We start from the raw sequence: 17833 nt of genomic DNA on the forward strand, positions 1-17833 counted from the left end.
GCATCCATACACCTGGGCAGCCACAGACCACTGTTTTTGTCCTGTACCTCAGATACATTTATCTCAAACAGTAGAGGCCCCCAGACCAATCCTTGGGTACTCCATTTGGATGACACTACTATTAGAGGTTGGTTCTACTACTTTGACTGAATGGGTACTATCATTGGGCCAGTTAGCTACCCATCTGGTAACCTACAGGTTGGTGCCTAGCTGTGTAGGCGGATGTATCCTGTCCATCTGGGGATTAGTGTGAGAGGATTGGGCTAGGTGAAGGTAGGCATTGTTCACTATCTTCCCCTCATCCCTGTGTTTGTTGACCACTGCAGAGAGGTCAATTAGGTTTAACAAAGCATCATCTCCCTTTGACATTACCATGGTATGTGTGCCCAGACATTTTGATGTTGTCAATGTCCTTGTACATAATGCCCTTGATATTGCCTTCCATGCTCTTGCAGAGCAGGCTAGTTAGGCTGATATGGATAATATTGGTCTGGTTGGTGGATTGCTCCACCTTTGTGTATAGGGATGACAGTGGCTGCCCTTTGTGCATATGGGATGACAGTGGTGGTCCGGCTGTGGTTGACTATAGTGCAGAAGGGCTATGAGAGCCCATGCCTTAGTTCATGTGGGATGCAGTTAGGGATGGTATCATGCCTGTGGAGACCTTTGTGTGTTGCCTTTGAGAGGGCATTATGGACCTGCTTCCTGATGATGAGGGGAGGGTGTCAGGTGCTGTACATGCACATATGTGCCACTGGGGGAACAGGAGGTGGTGTTTACACTTCACCTGTCTGCAGCTAGTTGCCTATATCTATGTTATATGTACATGTGGTGTTATTGACCACCACTACAGAGCAGATTTGTGTGTTGCCTCTGGAATTGCAGACACATGTGTGGAAGGCCTAGTGATTTGCCTTGATGGATGTGTCCAATTTGTACTCAAAGATAGCCTTAGGGTACATCACCTGTGCCCTTATTTGCTTGTGCAGACCAAGGTGACATTTCTTCCAATGAGGCACCTGTTCCTTCTTGGCCCGTACAGCAATTGATTCCACCTATTATGGTATTTATGTATTGCTGCTGTCCACCACAGTTATTTACCCTACCTTGAAGGAGATGATGTTGTCCTGTCAGGTACTGCTGAGTCCATACAGCTATGTAGGTGCCCACATAGTACTGTGGTGTGGGCCTGGACACTGCTGCTAGTTCCAACAAATGGGATGTTGGCTGTACAGCTACTTCTACCTGCTCTGAGATTTATAGTCAATTGTGTACAGTTAATTTTGTTTGACACTGTGAAGAGGGGGGGAGTGACAGGGGAGATGGTAACCTGAACAGTGATGGCTATGTGGTCAGATATTACCAAGGGGGGATAGCACTGTAGGAGTGCTACAGTGGCTACTCATGTTGGTTAGAACCAGGTATGAGATTCCCACCTGCCGTAGGAGTGTTGATGGACTGATCCACTGCATTGCCATTGACAAAGCCGAGGAATCTATGTGCATTCATGTTCAGGTGGCATAGGTCAGGCACACTATGGTTGGGGGGGGGGTGAGTCTATATCATATATTAAAAATTCCAAAATATCGAACAGCATAAGCTCAAACTTGGAATTTCGAAATTTGATAACATCGAACACTCTGAATAGCGAATTTTTTCCCAGGGAAAAAAATCGCTGTTCCGAGAAACATACACACAACACAAGCACACCAAAATAAATAAGCCACACACATACACTTAACAAAACCCTACTTCTAACCCTATACTAAACCGTACATACATTCCTATCGATCCACTAACCTTAACCCGCACCCTAACACTAAGGTCCGTAACTATCGCACACTTACCCTACGAAACTAGACACAAACAAACTAATTAATACACACACATACACCTAACAAAACCCTACTTCTAACACTACACTAAACCGTACATACATTCCTATCTATCCACTAACCTTAACCTGCACCCTAACCCTAAGGTCTGTAACTATTGCACACTTACGCCATGAAATTATACACAAACAAACTAATTAATGCACACACGTACACTTAACAAAACCCTACTTCTAACCCTACACTAAATCATACATACATTTCTACCGATCCACTTACCTTAACCCGCACCCTAACCCTAAGGTCCGTAACTATCACACCACAGTGGAGGAAATAGTGAAGCCATGGAATGGCCCACCGAAATCTTGCCCTAGGTAAGAATTCGATTTTCCACGGCTTCACTATTTTCATCCTTCAATGTAGTGGGCTTGATATTATAACATTCAAAGTTTTGCAACTTCAGTGTTATAATATAGACCCTGGTTGGATATTTGAAGTCACCCAGGAGCAGGGTAGATAATTGAATCCTGACAGATTCCAGCAGGTCCCAATAGGTGTGGTGGGTGTCCATAGTCATAGTTGGAGGCCTGTAGCTAGCTATGTTTTGAGTAGGTGTTTTGTCAACTGTTAACTGCACTCAGAATGTCACCCATGCGTCATACTGTTTGGCCAGCCTGGAGGTGTGTACGTGTATGCTAATGTTCAACACTCCACCTCCTGTGGTTTGGCGGGCCTCCATTTGGGGTCTAAACGTATGATGGGATGAGTGATCTGGCAAGTTTGGTGTGCTCTTCACAGCTAGAAAGCAAGTGTAAGTAGCTGCACAAATGTCAGCATCCTACAGGACAAGGTACGCTTGCATTGACATGGGTTTCATGGTAAGACACCTAGCATCTGTTATTGCAAGACATCTGCACAAAGGCACACATCAGTGGTGGGCAAAGGCCAGAAAATAGTGTCACTTTATGAATTTAGCTGAAACACACTTAATTGCCAGCAAAGACGGTGTCACATTCACAGGTGTACTTTGCAGGATATGACATCTGACAATGAAATGTCTGCTAATTTGTTCTGACTTCAGTCTTTAATGAGTTGCCAGTGATGTGCCAAACAATACACAACTGTCTGATGCATTGACTACAAATATGAGGCAGACATGTAGTCAGTCTGCAAAACTCTGAACAGTTGTCAGGTATTGGCTCAGTATATCACATACAGTTCAACCCACACATCTGCACCTATCGTGTTGTATTCACATACCCTATGTACATCTCTTACATTTGTAAGACAAGCATATGTATCAGAGTAGCATTCACAGGTGACATATGAAGAATTACATACTCAGTATTGGATAACAGAGACTCCATTAGTAGTCATACATGAGCTGTCTTTGCTGGGGTGACTCAGGGACCAGAGATGTACTCCATGTCAATGCAGGCACGGCAAGCGGACGTGGCTGTAGGTGCTGGACAGCAACATGTGAGTCCAGCAGGTCTTCTCATGGCCTAGTGTTTAATGTCCTATTTGACATCATTGAATCTCCCTTCTGCATTCTATTACAAGGTTACATGATTGACATACCTGTCATAGTGCTCAGGAGTTTCCTCATAACAATGCAAATGGTTAGGTTTGTGTAGTCACATTCTGTCTTTGTGTAGATGGGTTGAGACATGTGTTGCATAGGCAGCAGCTTGCTTTTTGTAGGTACTGCTCATGAGCAAGTGATGGCCTGTGCACCAGTCATTGACTCCCACTTGCTACATGCATTCAGAGCAGCTGTGTTGTCTTTCCATTTGCCAATGCCAAAGCAACACAGTGCTATAATGATGGCCTTCATGTGTGCCTTTCCCCTTTTCCTTGCCTGTGTGGAAGATATTATGGAGGTGTGGGGGCTACAGCTTCACAGACAGTAGGTGGGAATACCTCTCAGGAGAGGACATGTGGAGACAGCCCAGCAACATGGGGAGTAAAGCTCCAGAAAAGGGAACAGATTGTAAGTCAGTAGTGCTGTTATACACATAGAGGGTTGCTAGTTTAACAGGGTTCATCTGGACATGCATTTTCTGTGTGACTTGATGTCTGACAGTGATATGTCTCTGACATACCTCTCAACTGTCCTGATGTCAACAGACAGGCCAGAGGTTTGCGTGTTATGTTTGGTCTGTTCCACAGACAATGACTGTTTTTTGTGGAATCAGTAGGATAATGTGAGGATTGTAGTCAGTAACTGTTGACATCCATTGGTGTTTCAGACATCATATCCTTCAGGGATGTTATATTACACCAAAGCCTGTGACACTGACAACTGTTTCAGTTTGTAACACCATTATGTGAGATATGTCCCTCTTTCTGGCCCCCTGGCCCTCAAGTATGTCATGCTTTGTCCAGATGTCTTGCAGTAAGAGGGTCAGAGGTATGTGATATCATTATTTAGTGACTGCACTCAAGGTATCATCCCATTGACTTGGCAGACTCCTGGAAGTGGTATACGGTAGTGGCCATGAATATTGTCTCACACCATGGACATTCTGTGGAAATCTGTACATATGAGAGATATGTATGTCTGGACCTTGTGACGTGACTGACAAGATTGTGTAGTAGTGTTGTGTGTAGATGTTTGGCTGAGAAGGGAGAGTAGCAGATGTGTGTCACAGATCCTTTTTCTGTCTGACTGTGCATGCTGCTATGGCTGGTGGTTGTCTATCAGGTGTATATGTTTGTAGGGGCAGACTGAGGAATGTCCCGTAACACCTCAGGATTCCCAGTATGCTGTGAGTTGGGCCAGTATATGTCATTGAGTGTGTGACTGGGAATCAGGATATGTTCATTCAAACAGTCGTTCTACTCTAGAGTTCATTTGGGGTACTACTATGTTGCTGTGACTGTGGTGAAAATGGCTGTGGGTGGACATTTATGAACCACTATCTGCTTTTCCCTACAGTTCCATCCCTGTAGTGCATGATATATTTGGTTATACATGGATAATTGCCCTGAGCTGATTTGGGTTAGTGTTGTGTTGGTCTTACTGTAATTCAGAAGGTGCTGGGTGACATGGTTGGTAGCTGTCACGGGTTTTTCCATTCTGTTACATTACTGCAGTCATACTTCTCCACTGTCCAGATGTCTAGACACTGTCCAGATGTGTGGCTCATGAGTTTTGTCTGTTGGCCTCAACAGTTGTGGGTTTTTGAGAAATCACTGGGATGATGTGAGCATTGACATCAGTAAATAATGACATTCATTTGTGTTTCAGACCTGGAATCTATCTGGCATTGTATGTTAAAGCAAACCATGCCACTCTAGCAGACTTCTACATGCATGACAGTCATATTTCAAAGATGTCACTATTGTTTGCCCTTTATCCCCCCCCTGTTTATTGGGCTTTTTGCAGATGTGTTGTAGTAGGAGGTTGGTTATCTGTCTATATAATCTATGTATGAATATATATATAGGTATCTATATATATACATATATATGTATATAACAGTACTATGGATATAAAATTCACTCTTATGTTGAATGACTGTTGTGCATGATATGTTTGTAAAAACATTGCAAAATTTTTACAGCTCAGATGGTATACAGGTATGTTACTGTGATTGCTGTGCACAGTGTCCTGGGTTCCAGACTTGGAAGTGATTAATTTTTTTCATTAATGTTAAATGACCAGAATGAATGATATGTTTGTAAAAGCATTGCAGGTTCTCATAGCTTAGATGGCGTAGAAGTATGTTTGGTGTGATTGTAGTGCACAGCATCCTGTGTTTCAGACTTGGCAGCGCTAATTATTTTGCTGCTGGGCAGAACAAGGGCTGATGGAGACAGAGTGATTAATGCATTTTAAGCAGTTGTAAGTGGGTTTGCATGGTTTTGTGCAAAGCTAAGTATTGCTAACGAATGGCTAAGTCCTCTTAGCTTCACTTAGCATTGTTTACTCCTGCTTACACCCATGCTAATTTTCTTTAAAGAAAAGTAAAAAGGGTGATAGGAAAGTGGTGAAATGGGGGAAATCAGGGGATAAAACATTATGAAAAGCAGCTAGGTATGTGCAGGAAGGGTGTAGGAAAGGACCACAGCTCTACATTTCTTCGGCAGCAACAGCTTTGAGTAATGTGTTCAATTTGGAATTTACAGCCTCACACCTCACTGGGAAGTGTGTTGGCAACAGATATTTGCAAAATAATCTGTGGGTTGATTGATTAGTTTCACTGTGCAGGGGGGCGAAATGTAAAGCTATGTATGGGGCAATTTTTTTTTGTGGGACAGATGCCTCTTGTTTAAGGTGAGAGTGCAATGTTGGGGAAGGGCTGTAGATATGTTTGGGAAGGTAGGTTGTGTGGGATAGGTTGCATTTGCAGACAGACAAGACAGACAAGACAGCAGACAAGGGTGGTATATGACACATGAGGGGGTAAACACCTTTGACGGGATGGTGGTTGGGAATCCGAAGCCCATGACCCGTCAAATGGATGCAGTAGGACTGAGGTCTCCACCCATGAGCAGTCACCACTGCTGCTTCACAGCCCAGAAGGTGGCTGTGCTGAGGGCTGGACAGGAGGGGAGGCCTGCCCCTTGAGGTGTGCCAGGTAGCCTTCAGTCTGGCACAGCTGCCCACCCAACTCTACTCAGATGGTGCTGCGCATCAAACCCCAGAACTGACTGCAGGTGCCAAGCTCCTGTCTGCACCCACTCCCGGGGGGGCCTGGTCCTATCCCCTAAGGCGATTCCACCCAATAGTGGTGCAGGACCAGCAGATGAGGAAGTCCCGGGTTGGGTCCCAGATGTGCTGAGGCCTGGTGCCACAGCAAGATGAGGTGGGCCAGGCAGATCCACTGGGATCTGCCTTTCCAAACATGCTATGGTGTTGAGGTTTTAAAAAAATATGTTGCTTAGTTATGAACAACACATTTCAAGATTAGTTATAACAGCATGCATGGGTCTTGCAATTAACCCCATAAACAGATTTGAAACAGCTGCATAACAAAACAAACACATGCATAAATGGAACAACAGTATGCATCATAACAGCATACTAATAACATTGACAGCAACAGGCCACCAAAATGATATTTGAAGAAGGTATGTTAATATGCAACCAATCAAATATATGAACAATAATAGAACACAAGTCCCAACATTAGGTTTGGAGAAAAACATACCTGTAGTATATGAATTAAAGTATTGATCCAGATGAGGGGTGGGGAGAGAGACAAAATGTCCATTAGCAACTGTTTATGCTTCTGTTTTCCACAACAGGACTGCTCAGTACTCTATGGGTCTGCCCTCACTTTACATCTGCATATGGCCCATAGCTTTGGTAGTGAAAACATACCTATTAAACTGTCAGCCTGGAATGGTATGGGGAAAACTGTGATAACTTTGGGTACATGACTAGAGGGGACTCGTACATGTCAGGGTTACAGATCTGGCACAGGAGGGGTACCCTGAACTGCTGTTATGTGAGTGCGCTACTGGCATACTTCAACTGGTTTCCTGTCTGTGTCCACGGTTATTGGCAGCAGTGACCACTAGCTGTGGCAGCATGACCCTTGAGATACATGTATTAGGAAGAGTGCATGTTGTATGTACCTATCCTGCTGTCATTTGCAGGCATGTGGTGGGACAGTTGAACAGTTCTACACAGTTTATTAGTATACCCTTCATACATCTGCTACCAACATTTCCATACTTGTAAATCCTGTGGAGAAAATATCTGTTAACACTACCTGACTGTTTTTACATTTATTCCTGATTCCTTGTGTGTACATATGCACACATCTTACTATCAATCCCTGGATTAAAACCATGTCTGGGTGTGCAAAATTAACAACTAAGCTATTTCTCATCACACTGAGTTACTGGGGAGCTGCTGTTTCTTGTTTCACTGGTTTCTGCTTAATAGTCACTTGGTTAGACAGTCTGAACTTGTAATCCTGTGATGCATGCATGACATATAGTTATTGTACCGTACATTAATACTTTGGATTACTACAATCTGGAAAGCAAAGGTTAACATAAGGCAAGACTGGATGGAACACACTGAAACTTTACACATTACTATTCAGGGTTCAGAGCTTAGTGCAGTATATATTTCACATTTAAGTTATATCTTGTTTTACAGCTCTATACAGTTTTTCTTAACAGCTGGTTCAGAGAACAAACTCTGTTAATGTATGCTGTCACAGCCATATTTGCTGTGAACCTGTATACATTCTATATGTCTTCAACAACATACCAGAATAAACATAACAGTTGTTTGTAGGGATCTGTATTACACATTAATATTAGCCAGTCAAACTTTTTTATTTGTTCAGTTAACACAGTAACAGTATACCTACTAGCAATAAGCAATGTACTCATTCTTAGCTATTTGCACACTATACTGCAAAATAGATTTGTACTCACCAGCCTATTGGTGCAGCCTCAGCAGTCTGTCAGCATGGATTTCTATGTTACTAGCCCTCTCTGCTGCAGCTGTAGGGGGGAGATAAACCAACATTATGCATATCGGTCACATTCTCAGGCTAGTATTTTCTACAAACTACTTGATAGTGATACTTACTACTGGACCATTTTGTGCCCATGCAGCTTGGATTCACTGGGCCAAGAGCATGCCCTTCCACTGTTTAGGTCAGCATAGTGGTGCCGTACCTGCTCACCTGTCTGTGGGATGCCAGTAGCACTGATGAGATCATGTGAGAGATGGTTCCATGCCTCCGCTTTGTATTGTGAGTCCTGGTACTGGCCCTGCAGCAGTCTTTCCTCATGGTTTTCTACAAGGAGTCCAGCCATGACCCTGGACTCCTGAATGATTCCAGTGCTGTGCCCAAAAGTGCACTCCTTCACCTACACCAGCCATAGGACCTGCACAGATGAACTATAACAGATTCTGGCTGCATTCCCATCTGTGCCATTTAAATAAGGCAATATTCACACAGTTTGCTGTCATTGGACCATTTTGAACATGTTAAGCTCCGCTAAGCAATGCGCAAATCCGCTAAGCTGAGTTGAACAGTGCTTAAAGGGGTAATTGTTGAGCAATGCTTAACAGTGCGGAAATCCATTTAGCTGAGTTGCCTGCTGCTTAGCATTCTCATCTAAGTGATGCTTAAACCTGGTAGCCATAGTTGAGCATTGTTAACCATTGCTCACATTTCATTTTGAGAAAATATCAGAATAATGACTTAATTTGCTCAGTGTATATGATTTACTTTACATGACATCCCTCTATGCGCTTTCATTACATTAGCAATGAGTGTGATTATACTGTATGGGACACTTGTATATACATGGGTGGTTTCACATTTTACATGCACTCACACTTCCATTTTACACCAGCTACACTACCCTGGTTGATAAAACCAAGTTACTACATAATTTAGGTTGAAAATAATAATTTTAACACTGCTTTCCCATAAAAAGCAACTTGGCTGTCTTGGTACTCAAACCATGAATGCCTGAATGTAAAGCTGGGACTCTAACCATTACACTATCTTGGCTTGGGATTTTTAGCTGTATATTTTTATTTATCTCCTATGGGATGTTTAAGCAATGCCAAGCAGAGGTCCACAGTGCACATACCCGCTCAGCTATGCTTAAACATTCCCTAGTATGGAAAAAAAATATTATATGTGGCCTTCCACAGCTTTCTTGTTCTTGGAGGTTGACAGGTATGTGAGGCAGTCATCTATTCATTCTGCATTGCATTGACAGATATGGCCATACGGCACTTTCAGATGGCAGACATTTTTGTTTCAGTCTTCATACCCCGCAGGAAGTCCTTGCTACTGCAAACCTTTTATTCTGTCTGCTTTCACATTTGTCAGTACAATATTTAGCATGTCCCTATTTTTGTGGCTTTGTTCCCCCATTATTTATGGCCTTTTACTGCTTTATTGCTCTAACATGGTGAGAAGTATGTGAGACAGGCATCTGGGCATTCTGAAGACACCTTTACAGTTAACAGCTATAGCCATACGGCACTTTCACATGGCAGACATTTCTGTTTTGATCTTCATACCCTGCAGGAAGTCTGTGCTACTGCAAATCTGTTATTCTATCAACTTTAAGGTTTGTCAGTGCAATATTTAGGACGTTTCCCTATTTTTGTGGGTTTGTCCCCCCATTATTTATGACTTTGTATTGCTTTATTGCTCCAGGAGGGTGAAACGTATGTGACATGGTCATCTGGGCATTCTGCAGACACCTGCACAGTTGAAGGCTATAGCCGCACGACACTATAACAATTCAGGTGTTTGACAGAACCTGTCACACACACCCTTAATTTCCTTACAGATCTACAAGCTGTTTCAGTGTCCGTGGACACTGACATAACTATTTTTTAGCTGTCAGTGTCCGCAGACACTGTTAACACTTGCAAAGTGCCATACGGCACTTTTGCAATGCAGGGGGGTGTGACAGAACCTGTCACACACACACCCTGCATAGTTTCTTGCTCTCCAAGCTATTGTAGTTTCCATGGACACTGAAATAATAATTTTCATTTCATTTTGGTGTTCGCACAGCGCTTTCTGAGTGAAGGGGGTGTGTTCGTAGTCCATGCACTACTTAAACATGCCCCCTGCACTAGTTCACAGTTTGTGCCCATTTAGCCTCAACAGCAGTGTGCCTTCATGAATATGCAAGGTACTCTGCTGTGGCTACATGGACATGAACCACTCCATGCAGGGATAGCACTATTCTTGCAAGAAGTTTATTGAATCCCAGGGATAATCATAGTTAGTTCAAAAATAACTTTCACTAGGTAGTTGTAATCATGGCTATTTATTTCTAAACTATAAGCTCGTATGTCTATAACTTACTTAAAAATACACTGAAAGGTCTTGTAAATTGTATTGCATTGTAAATATTGCTAATATGCTACTATACTCTAATGTTAATATACTCTCGTTTTATTTATTCTTCTTGTGTGTATTCTTATATTTCTCTATTCAAATAAATATTTATCAGTGATAATACTTCTTACTGTGTTTTGAGTTGGTGTGCAATGCATATAATTTTGCTATAACTACTACTGTACATTTCTCCTGGGTTGTGACTGAAAACGGTCAGTGGATTGGCTCACTTACCTGATTATCAGATTGTAAATAAATAAATAAATAAATAAATAAATAGACAAATAAATAAACAGAAAGATTCTCAGCAGCAGATCTTGGAAATGAAGAACTGGCCAGCACATAGTCACTGTTAGGCTACATGTGAGTACCACACTCTTGGATGATAGGTTTTGGGTATTTGCGACACCTTCTGGCTCAAACTGTCACTTAATGACTATTCTGCAGACACGATATTCATGTGTGATGAAAATCAGTTCTGTCAAGTACAGGGCTTTTTGTGGTTTGTTAGAGTTAGACATTCTCTTGTTTTGACAGTACTGGACCTTGGTGTGTTAGGCATGTTAATATCAACAGCTTCTTGCTGCTCTGAGTGCTTGTTATTTGTAGTTAGAATTCTGACACTCTCTACTGGTATCCCTGTAGCTGATTTCTTGCCTGATCTGTTGCAGTACGATTTTTGTTTCTGATGGGGAGCATTCCAAGCATTTGTACATTTGACATTTGTCTGATGTAGGACAGAAGTTGCTGCTAGATTTCTTCACATTTTTCCACCCAATAACTATGAAGGTCAGTCATATGTGTCAAAAATCCCGTGCTTCATTCTTTGAGAAGTGCAACTTAATACTCCAATTTTGAACTGGCAACATATTTTTTGTGATTTTTCTTACAGTTTGAAATTACTGTCTCTATTTAACCATTTACTTGAGGATACCTTGATGAAAATGGGGTACACTGGATTTCCCGATTTTGTGAAAAAGCTCTACTTTTTTGACTTGTAGATTGTGGATCATTACCTCTGATGAGAATGACAGAAATCTGAAACTGAGAATGATGTTTTCTATACTCTTTTAAGTTAATTATTCTAATGCAAAATTATATAAAAGTGCAATTCTAAAATAACCCCCAGGCTGTAACAGATCTACTCCCACCCTCCCCTTACTCCTGGCAAGAGACTTGGTTGTCCTGGAACATGTACCTGATTTCTAGACCCTATGACCCCCCTCATGCTCAAGCATGATAGGATACCACTTAACATCTGGTTCCTTTTTAGTTTCTGCCTTCACATTTTCCTGCTCTCTGAAGTCCCATCTTTTCATCTCAGTGCTCAGATTTTCTTTCTATGACATTCCTGTTCATACTGTTCCATCCTTGGTTCCCCTTAGTCTATAGAATACCTCACCTTGCAAAGAAAAAAATGACCTCAGGAGTGCTAAGACAGTTGGATAAATGGTGCCTTTTATTTTGAAGACCTCAGGGTGGTTACAGTAATATTCAACACAAATAAGATACTACTGTCTTTGAAATGGGAAAAAATCTGAAACAACTTTACTCCGTTGGTCTATTTCTAAATGTCATACAGTGTCACTGAAACTTTGGAGTTGCTTTTGTAATACATAATGTAGATGTCAGAAATGTTGCCCTCAGTTTGAGATCTTGGGACATTAATGACTAAAATAAAATATCACATGCCATTTCTTTACACGTAAAAATTCCCCAGGGTGTTTTGTGACTTTTCTCTAACATAAGGCTACATAAAACCTCAGTAGTGCAGGATACAAGACTACATAACCGGGTTAGTATTGTCAGTACATTGTATTTGAGCATCAGTCCTCATTAATCATCAGTTTTGTTGTGAAAGTAAACCTGAACTGGCAATTTTGTTGTCTTTTGGCTATCTTGCCAGTGTAATACTTTTTCAAAACAGCTCTAAGTAATTTTCAATGTGATAAAGAACATTTTATATCAGTATTGTGTCTACCTCTCTGTTTAACCAACTTTCTCTGCAATCTATGTGGAAGTTTACTTTTTCTGTATTGCACAAGCATGCAAATGAGTATCTTTACAAATGTGCAAATCACTGACTCTGAGATTATGAGAATCATTACTTCATTGACCATGCAAATCACTGTCTCAGAAAACACTGTGCCTGCTCCTGCACACTGTGAATCTGTTGAATCATGCCCAGGATTTCTTTTGCAGAATTCCTAATATGCTAGATTGCTGAAATTATATGACTTGAAGTAATAAATCGTGCTGCTTTGTACAAACAACACTTACACACTTGGACATCATATGTAACATGAGGATATATGTTGTTAAAATGAAATTACAGAACATCGAACTGCATATGGTCGAGACCATATGATCGAAGTTCCTTTATTTCAAAAACAAACAAAAAGAAAACTCTGTGTTTTTGCTTCTGGGGGATTGTACCCTCCGCATCCACAGCTAGTTATATAAAACAACTATGAGATCGCACTGCAGTGGGGAAAGGGCAAATTCCTTGATCCCCATCGTACTGCAGTCTCTATATAACTGCTTCATCTTTTAGGAAAGTTGATAATATGATCTCGACCACATGAAGTTTGACTCTCTGAAAAGTCAATCTTTCAAATGGGACCCATGACTTAACGCAACAAATATTTAAACTCTACACAGTGTTTGAGTCCAGTGACCTTTGCAGACCTCCCTGAAGAAATCAGGTACACAACTTCATCACATCAGCATTCAGATTACCTTCTGTCCAGCCTGAGAAACTTGGGGTTGTAGACACAATCATTTAACAGCAATGTAAATGACACATTGTCATTTGCATGGGTGTCAAGTTTATTGAATTCAACTACTTGCATAATATCTTTTCCCTTTCTTTCTTGACTTGCACACCTGAAAAAAAAGGATTAGCTTGGTCAGATTTCCTATACTAACTGCATCTTGTTCAACCTGGTGTTTGTAGAGTTGAACACTTTGCTTTTAAACTACATCAACAGTTTCCTGCACTAGTGAGGTTTTATTTGCTGCCATGCTAATAGAAGCATTTTTTACAATATAATTTGATTTTGACTGTTTTATATATTACCAACAGACTTTTCCTTTATTTTAGTTATACACATATCTAAGTCTTCTGCAAACTCCATCATTTTTAACACTGGTTATTTTTGCTGATGTGTGTACAATCACAGGCTTTTTGAATGTCAAATCAGCCTTAGACAGAAACTTACTTTTTACTCTGTCATCACTCATACCTTATATTGTTATTTCTCTTAGCAACAAACAATGCTAATTGCTAAACTCATGGGGTGCTATCAATAAACATGGTCCACAATGATGCTGGGTGAGGGAGTGATCCAAGCAGCAAAACAAAGCCCTATGTACTTCATAAAGGGACATATATAGAATGAAGCAAGAAGGTGCTTTACTGCTTACCTGGACTTTTCTAGTAGCTCAGCTAGTATTCAAATTTGGGTCTGCAATAAAGTTTGCAATCCACAAATGTTGGACTACTTAGAGAAGCAGGGTCTGTGATTTTTATGTGCCCAACTATGGACTAAACAGTACAGAACTAAAAAGCACAGCAACGGATGAGCAAATACTGGTGATGTGTTGCTTAGCATATCCCAGACAAGCAAGTACGACAACATTACTTGTAGAGACAAGTAATGTTGAGTTGGCAATTGGTACAATGGCTTCACCTTTCGAAGGAAAATTGGATAATTGTAAAATGGCTCACAGGGGCAGTAGCCTAAGACAGCAGGCAAGTATATTGTTTTTTGTAAAACGATACAAGAACATCCATTGTTGTGTGGTAAAGAGCAAATAACTGCACTAGCTTAACTTCACTTTGTCTGCCTGCTGCATAGTGACACATTGGAGCACCCTTCAATGGGAGTATTCAACTGACTAAAATACTCCTACCCCCATTTCTGTGTACGCAAATGATGCAACCTACATGTCCATAAACCACAGAACATTCTGGTTCACTTTTAACCATGTCCACTGAGTAATTTATGCAAATGTACTACACAATAGGCTGGCAGCATTGTGCAAAATCCCTCACTTTCTTGTATAGCAAAGAAATATGACCATACAAGTCAGCCTTGTTCTTAGTTAAGACCGGTGGATTGCTAAAGAATGGAAAGTAATCCAGAGTCAGTGGGATAGGACCAATAAAAGTGAAGATGACTTGTAATTCCTCAGAAAACCACAGGTAATACCTTGATCATCATGCAGGTACATCTTATCATCCTGCTCTATAGTAGGTTTCACCCTGGTCATTGACATCTTTTGAGCTGATAACACCAGGATGTTGCCCACTTGCCCCTACTTACGCCACAGCTACTTCCACTGTCTGGTCTACTTCTTAGCCTATTTCAGCCATGGCCATTGCAACCTTGTTAGATTAAGAGCAGGCAAGTACAGTTTACAGCACATGTAGTGCTATGCCTAATCAATCCTTATTGACTTTTCTACTTTTTTTTGTGAGTTAAGAAGCTGATGGTTCCCCATGCTCAAATTTTGGATGCATTCCACCAGCTACTTTTAGATAGTTGTGTTCCTGACATTGGACTGGAATGTCTGCAGTATGCTGCTGACTCATATTTAGTGAAGAATACCAAGTGACGCTTTGAATGTGAGAATATGTTGGGGTTTATCACACTAGAGTCTGTTATGCATGAAACTTGTCTGAAGTAAGTTTATAATAGTCTGGAAGTTCATGATATGACAATAGCACAAGTTATTCATATGTATCACACTACTGTCAGGACCATGTGCAGGCAATATTATGCACATTCCCTGTAAGGGATTCTACGCAATGTTTGCAAATATGGGGGACAGTCTTTAGTTCTGTGCTACACCTTATTCACATATGCTTCAACTGATTCTTCGGAACCCTAATTTCTAGTGAAAAAAAATATGACAAATATACAGCAAGTTCTTTTAGGATTACAATATTGCAGGGACTAAATTAATATATTATCTAAGTCAAACTGCAGGCCTTTAGTAAGGATAAACATATTAAATACCTTAATTGCATCATCACCTGCTGGATGTAAAATGATTAAACTTGACGTTCTTTCATTTTTCTTCATACAGTCCTGGAGCTGTGCTGTAAAAATTGAACTTGTGCACCTTTTCTTCCCAACTGTTTGCCAATTTCCCTTGACAAAACACTGGTGATAGCAGTATTAGTTGTGAAATGGAACCCATGACAAATTTACAGCACATGTCTTACGGAAGAAAATACTGAGTATTTAAGAAGTTATGTTGGTTCACTGACTCTGTATGTATTGTGGCTGTTTCATCTGAAAAGACTGCTTCTAAGATGAATTGTGGTATTTCAAACTTTTTGGATGAATTTCATTGTTTGAAGCTGATTTGTTGAATCATTTTGTCATTTTGGTTTATTTGAGTTTGAAGGAGTTCTATTTTGACTCAAAATAACATTTTACATTGTGCCAGAGCTACTTCTTTTTGTTTCCTACTGGTGGGTGCAACGCTTTTATGGAATGGCACCAAAATTTGTTTTGATATTTATTGAATTTGAAAGATTGTTGACAAATGAATATTTACAGTAAGGAGACGCTCTTCTGGCAGCTAGGATTAAGGCTATGAGCTGGCAATGAGCTACTTCCTGTTGTACAGGTTTTGATTCCCAAAGCTTTCATTTTCTCCTTTGTGTCTCTGGTCAAGTCACTTAACCAGACTGTGCTCTGATGTAATTGGAAAATTGGGCTAGGCTCCTCAACGGTCTCATTGACTGACTGCCCAGCAGTTACGTAGTGGACTGGTGAAGTCATCAAATGTGCAGCATTGCTGCATTTAAATCCTGATCCTGTTTGGCTGAAATGAAGAAAGAACTGATGATATCGAAGTAACTTTATACTGTTTCTGTGGAATTCTGCATTGGCTGCTACTGTCTTGTTATGACAAAACACCTTGTTTTAAAACAAATGTGTTTCTGAGTTGCTTAGACCCATTTCCACCATGTTGGTAGCCATACAGACAGGCAGGAGCTGACGAGTAAGCAATCACAACATTTTGCGTAATGACAGCAATTGCGTAAGCAAGACAGTGTCACACGTCCTAGCCTTATGGGAGCATTAAAGTGATACCACAGCATATATTATGACAATGTCTTCAATCATTGTAACCTTTCCTTATGAACTCCCATCTTTGCTTCTGTTCTTTAGCACACTAATATTAAATGAGCTATTTTTCCCATGCATTGTTTCTCTCTGCTCACACAGGGATTCTTAATGTCTCATCATAAATCATTTGATCCGAACCTTACGCCATTTTAGTTGCACTCCGTTGGGACTATATGTAATCTTTTACTATAGTTAGATAAAACAGGATTCAAAACTGGCTGTAATACTTTAGAATGTGCTTACTAGCAGTCTGTACAATGTGAGCATTACTTTTCTTGCTATGTACATTAGTAGTTCTCAACATTTCCTACTTACTTAATGCAATGGCTGACCACATTAATTATTGTATTTTATTCATTGCCTTCATTGATCAGAAAAGTGCTTTAGACAATGCAAGAGTAGAGGCCAGGGGAGAAAAGCTCCACATGCATACATTAACAAAAAGACTTAGATTACAAGTAAGTAAAATACAATGATATTCATAAGTATGTACATAAATTAAATCTACACTCTTTAAGGAGGTAACACATAGGCAAGTGCTACAAGTTGTGAAAGCTAGTGTTTTGTGTTAAGTAGGCAAAACAATAATAGTAGATTTGGTGCCTAAAGAGTAAGGAAAATGTAGATAGACATTATTGGATACTTTGAGATCAGAAATACATGGGAGTTGTTAAAGTGATAAGAACGTTAATATCAGGAGTAGGGTAGGTTATATCAAACTGTACAGAGGATGAAGAGGAGATATCAGAGTTGTATGATGCTAAAGAGGGTGAAATGGGATTGTGAAGGGAGTAAGTTAGAGAGGTAGAGGTGTGAAACTAGCTTAAGGTAACAGGAAATAGGAAAATATAGGATGAGAGAGTAGGAAAAGAAAGTTATGGGAAAGGATGATGATGAAATAACATAAGAGGAAGTGAATTAGGGTGAAAAAGGAGGTAAAACCAAAAACAAATAAAATGCTGTAATCGTCCACTAACAGAAAACACAAACACAC

The sequence above is a fragment of the Protopterus annectens genome, chromosome 1.part1, assembly GCF_019279795.1.
Source record: "Protopterus annectens isolate FY-2018-M chromosome 1.part1, PAN1.0, whole genome shotgun sequence".
NCBI classification, from domain to species: Eukaryota; Metazoa; Chordata; order Ceratodontiformes; family Protopteridae; genus Protopterus; species Protopterus annectens.